Source organism: Rhinatrema bivittatum, chromosome 4, assembly GCF_901001135.1.
Source record: "Rhinatrema bivittatum chromosome 4, aRhiBiv1.1, whole genome shotgun sequence".
Taxonomy (NCBI): domain Eukaryota; kingdom Metazoa; phylum Chordata; class Amphibia; order Gymnophiona; family Rhinatrematidae; genus Rhinatrema; species Rhinatrema bivittatum.
In genome coordinates, this window is record NC_042618.1 from 129,620,624 (window position 1) to 129,627,130 (window position 6,507).

The following is a 6,507-nucleotide window of genomic DNA, read 5'->3' on the forward strand; positions in this document are numbered from 1 at the left end:
TGCTTTAACCACTAGGCTATTCTCCCTCAAACAAAGCCTACTTGCTCCAGACCAATATAGGCAGCCAAATGTTTTGCCAACAACTAATCAAAATTTAGTAAAGAAATAGGTTGGTAGGACGCAACACATGCATGATCCTTACCAGGTTTAGGGATCACCGTAATAATCACTTTATTCACTTTAGCAAGGTATTGTCCATCTTTGATCAGTGCAGCAAAGGTATTAACAAGTAAGTGGGGAATCTCATCAACTAAGATTTTATAAATTTCGGCAGAGAAGCCATTCGGGCCCGGAGCCTTCAATGGCTTTGCCGACCAAATGCTCTCAATGATTTCCCCCATACTAATAGGCCAATTTAATCTTTGTTAGTGAGAATACTCAAACTGTTTGAGTACAAGTTTAGATAAAAAGGCCTGACACCTAGCTAGATCACAACCTCCTGAACTATATAACTGCGCATAATAGTCAGAGAACATCTGCAAAATACCAGAGGTGGACTAGGTCAGGCATCCATCCCGATCCTGTAAGTTGGATACCCCACTGGGATTAAGAGCCCCCTAAATAAGATGAGCTAACAACTTCCCCAGTTTATTAGCCTGTTGGTACAATTTAAACTTATAATATAAAATACTTTTTGTAGCCCTCTGATGTAAAAAGGTATTTAAAGCAGCTTGCCTTGATAAAAAATCTTCTCTGTTAGCTACACTGTTAACAGTCAATGATGCTGCCTTACGTTTCCTCATCTTAAGTTCCAGAGTCAGCAATTGCTTATCCAGTGAGTTCCGCCTCCAAGCTAAATATGAAATTATGTCCCCCCGCAATACAGCTTTAGCAGTATACCAAGAAAGAGTCGGAGATGCTTCAAAGTGTGCCCTATTATTAGTCACATAATTCACCCAACATTGTTGTAAATAGTTTTGAAAAGCAGTATCATTGGTTAGGTAATAAGGAAATTTCCAAGACAAATGAGAAGGTCTACCTACCAAGTCAGTTAATGTAAGCGAAATAGGGGCAATGGTCTGATATTTTTATGGTCCCTATATCAGTATCTTCCACATGAGAAAGACTATCCCTAGAGCACAAAAAATAATCTATCCTAGACAAAGTGGAATGTGCCCTTGACAAGTGAGTAAAATCTTTCTCCAATGGGTGAAAGATGCACCAAGAATCCACAAAAGGCGCACCTCTTGTAGGATGTGATTTATCCAAATCAGGATCTGCCACGATGTTAAAATTACCCCCAATGATGACAACCCCCTCCCGAAGGGATAGAAACTTCTGGACAATTTGAAGAAAAGACATGTGATTATACATGTTTGGGGCATAAAGATTACAAAAAGTGAGCCGTCTACCCCCCAGCTCTATTACTAAGATTATATAGCATCCTTGCGATCTTTACCTTTCTGAAGAATCTGTAAAGGCACCACTTTATGTAGTAGAATTGCAACACCAGCAGATCTAGAAGAAGCAGAAGCATAAAAAATCTCCCTCACCCAATCCCGCTTGAGCTTCTGGTGCTCTAAATCAGTAAGATGGGTTTCCTGTAGAAACCCAATACCTGCAGACAGTTTTTTCAAGGCTGTAAGGACCTTATGGTGTTTAATAGGAGTTCTGCTTCCACAGACATTCCAGGATACTAGCTTTAAGTTCAATTTACCCACAGGGATAGGTGAAGAAAGAAAAAATCCAAAAGAGAAAAGAGAACAACAATGGAAAGTGAACACTTTCCCAGCTAAGACGTCCACAAAATTCCGTCACCATCATTCACAACAAAGTGCCAATCAGGTTTGCCCAGAAGAGCTACCCTTAAAAGAGACCATTCAAATCTCCTTCCCTGAATCCCCCCAAATCCTCTAACAATTAAAATGTAGAAGGTCACCCAAAGAGCCATACACCCCCCAACCTACCACTCCCACCTCCCAAAACTCCTCAAACCTGTAACTAAGAGTTGGCTGCCCAATGACAAGAAACATAAAGAGAAGAGATAAAAAGAAACCACCCATCCCCCACTCACTATGAAAAAGACAGAACCCCTACAAAGTCCCTGTGAAGCTTAAGAACTCTGTGTTCCTGGTACAGAGTTCAGCCAGAGACCGGCAACCTCCAGTCCACGACAGAATCCAGAAAATCAACACCGGACACTGGCTAGTCCAAAGCTAGAGTCCACAAAAAAAAACAAAAAACTTAAGCTAGGGACTCCATTTTGAGAAAAGAAACTGGCTGCCAAAAGAAAAATAAGCGGTTGCAAAAACAAAGAAAAAACAAGAGTCCTCAACGGGCGGGTAAAGTGTCTCTCTCTTTTTCCAGGCACTCTGCTAACTTTGCTGCCTCTGCTGCCGAATTGAGCCAGTGAGCTCCTTCTGGTAACTGATACATTAGTGCATGCCGGAAACCCAATTTATGGAGGTACAAGCAGGCGAGTGAGAATTTCCTCCAGAGAGCAGACAACTTACCTAATTAGTCCTGGAACACTAAGATAGTGGGAGGATAGGTATTTTATGCAGTTGAGGGAGCGAGGTATTGTGGGCTATTGTGACCCTTTAAATTTCATGTCCAGATAGCAAAGTTAGCCGGATAAACTCTGAATATTGGTGTTGGCCCGATAACTTATCCTGCTAATGTGACTCCTCCCCAAAACACTCCCGCAGCACCCCTAAGTTATCCAGTTAAATTTTAGCCAGATAAGTGCCCAGATACTATTTTAACTGGATAATTTCTGAGCAATCCACCTTAATGCCTCTGAATATGGACTGTTTATTGGTTATGGTAATGCGCTTTACTACAATCGAGTCATTCTTTGGAATATTCAACAAGTGCCATTTGTAGACTTTTACTGTAGCAAAATGGCCAACATTTCACCTGTTATTTCTTCAGTGATGGCATTTCTGAAGCATTAATAACCTTTTCAACTGAATTGAACTTACATAAGAACATAAGAAAATGCCATACTGGGTCAGACCAAGGGTCCATCAAGCCCAGCATCCTGTTTCCAACAGTGGCCAATCCAGGCCATAAGAACCTGGCAAGTACCCAAAAACTAAGTCTATTCCATGTAACCATTGCTAATGGCAGTGGCTATTCTCTAAGTGAACTTTGCATGTGTTTGGGCTGATCTCAAGAAATAGATAAACATTTCTTCTTTGTTATAATATGGCCAACAAAACATGTGCTCATGGAACATTATTGTATATTGAAAGCAGTTAAATGAGAAAGATAGTATTGCAAATCACAATAGCAGGGCATAAGAACTTATTATATGACACTAGTTTCATAGAAACATGATGGCAGAAAAAAAATATATGGCTGATCTAATCTACCCATCCACCCCCATTAAAGCTGCCATGGGTTTCTGCACATTCTTGCATGGGTTTATGCATGCGTTTTTCCAGTGCTAGTCTTACTCATGTATGCAATAACGTGTTCAGCAGGGGAAAAACGTGCGCATAAACCCGCTTAAAACCCCCCAACTGGTTGAGCGTGAGTGAAAGCAAATGAAGCAATTAGCTATTCATGGGCTCTGCAGGGAGCCGCTCATTGGTTAGCGTGGGTTTTTGAACCACAGAATTTTTAGCTCCTGGGTCAGGGTAGGAGAAAAGTTAAAGCGCATGTCTGGAGACTGGTTTACTCTGAGGCATTCACGGATTGCCTTCACTTTACCAGATGTTTCTAAAATTTTTGTGGGTTGGCTGTAGAAATCTCTATTGCATTCCAGCATTTGCCGGCATCCGCCAGTACAGCTGCCACGCAGTCGGAGATGAAACATGAAGGGGGTTTGATATTGCTCTACCTAACTTCAGTCCTTTTCCTAGACCACTAATGTTTTGTGACAAGGGTAAGCTTCCGCCCCATGAATCACTCATGGGTCACCACATTAATGTGAGTTTCAGCGTGGGTTTCTTCTGTGCAGTCTATTATATCAGAAACTTGACCGTGCGTATTTGCATGCGATTTTGCACGTTTTTACTTCAGTGCAGATTTTCTGCATGCCTCTCATTTGCATAAGCATCCTTTATTACATCCTGCTGAGGTGTCTGCTTTTGTTGCTTGTGCTAAAAACAATACGTTCAGACAACTATCCGATTTCACCACGGGTCTTATTACATCAGCTCCATTGTCCTCATTTCCACCTGTGACAACTGAGGGTCTGGCTAAAGCTGGGGACCCTCCACCAGAGCAGCACAGGACTTCAAGGCAAGGTAGAGGGGATCTTCTGCTTGTACCAGCCACCTCCTCTGCAGGTTGAGCCCTTGGGTTGTGGTTGCCAGGAGGACTTAGGCTGAGGCCGGAATCAAGGTGCAAGCTGGAACTTGGAGATAAGGACTGGACACTGAGGCAAGGCAGGGCACACATGGCACTAGGCTGGGCAGAATGGGACAAGGCAAGGCACTGGCAGTACAGAGAGTGGATACCAGGGACAGGACTAGGCCAGTCAAGGGCAAGACTAGACAAGACAGACAAGTACAGGACAGGACAGGGACAAGGCAGAACAAAACAAGGAACATAGAGACTTGATGGCAGCAGTTCAGAGGCCAATAGGCCACTAAGCATAAGGCCTGGAGGCCTGACAAGGAAATAGTAAGAGGCCCGGATGGTGCAGACTAGGCAAGGCAGAAGTAGAAGGCCCAGAGACTACAGGACTAGACAAGACAGAGCTGGAAGGCCCAGAGGCTACAGAGCAGTACAAGGTAGAACGGAGCCAAGCAAGAAATTGAGTAGACTCAATGACAAAGCATCAGATAATGTAAGAGGCAGGGCTAAATAGGCCAGGCCCTGCTGAGTCATGAGCCCATGGAGACTATGGCTGGAGTGAGAGCAGGTGTAGCTCCATTGGGACCTCTGGTGGCAGGAAGATTGCATAACAGGCTCCATTTTAACACCACCATCTCCATGAGGAGGCTGGTCTATTCATCCACACTACCCTCTCTGTAAAGAAATATTTCCTTAGATTGCTCCTGAGTCTACCAAATTTAATTTTGATCCCATGACCCTACATTCTAGAGCTTCCTTTCCTTTGAAAGATGCCTGCCTCTTTTCCATGGAAGCTGTGGAGGTATTTAAATGCCTTGATCATATCTCCCCATTCCACATTTCCTCTAGGATATACATGTATAGATTTTTAAGTATGTCCTCATATGCTTAAGACCAAAGACCACTATTCATTTTACTAATCACCCTCTGGACCAACTCCAATTAGTTTATATCCTTTTGAAGGTGTGAACTCTAGAACTGAGCATTCCAAATGAGATCTTACCTGGCACTTAATTACATGGGGCAATATCTCCTCCTATTTTCTTCTGACCATTTATATCCCTGTGCTGCCAAGCATCTTTCTGGCTTTTGCTGTCACTTTGTTCACCTGTTTAGCCATCTTAAGATCATCAGATAACATTCAATTGCAGATCCTGCTCTTCTTTTATGCTTAGAAGAATTTCTCCCACTATACTGTACCACTCCCTTGGGTTTTTGCATCATAAATGCATAACTGTACATTTTTTAGCATTAAATCATAGCTTCCAGACTCTAGTCCAAATTATTTGTTTATTTTTAGTTGTTGCTTCAGTTAAGGGATGTGCATTTGTATAAAACTAAAATGAAAAATACAACTAATAAGGCTAATTCGTTTCAATCGGGGGCCTCCCCAAATGAAACAAACCTTATTCATTCATTTTCTTTTAAATTAATGTGGTGGGCTGAGGTTTAGTCCTGAAGCTGGGGCCTTGCGTAAGGCGTAGGCAGAGGCCCAAAGCAGGGGCCGGACCCATGCGCGATGCCAGGGTCTCGGTGGCGGCATGAGCCGAAGCTAGAGCCTTGGCCAAGACCACTAATAATTAAAAAAGAACAACTTACCTGATCCATCAGATATCCGATGAAGGCTGAATCCCAATGCTGGGGCCTCAGCCTAGACTAGGGCCTAGTTCCAGGCCCTCCTATGTGATCTGACCTGGAAGTCAGGGCCCAACACTGGGGCTTCAGTCCAGACCCAGGCTTGATGTCACAAACCAACCCAAAGACTGGGTCCTGATGATGGGAGTCACTGGACCCAGTTCCGATGACCTGAAGGCTGTGTCCCGTACATGTCACAAACCAACCAAAAGACTGGGTCCTGACGACGGGACTCACTGGACCCAGTTCCAATGACCTGAAGGCTGTGTCCCGTACATTAAACTGGCTCCGTCCGCTGGGATGAATGGGCTGGAATTAATTAACTCTGGTGTGATCCAAGGAAATGGCGTCATATAGCTTTCAAGCACCGAAGAAAAAAAAGAGCACCAAAGAAGAGGAGTTCTCAGACCTGGACTCTGAGGCCTGGGCCCGACCCTGGACCGAGTCACAAGAATTAGAATCTGGCCTCCTGGTCAAGACCCCCGGCATTGGATCTGGGTCTGGGCCGAGGCCCCGGCATCAGGACCTGGACTTTAGGTTAGGTTACAGTATCAGGCCTGGGCCCAGTCTCCAGCCTAGGCTGAGGCCCAGATGTTGGGACCTAGCTTCTGAGTTGGGTCATAG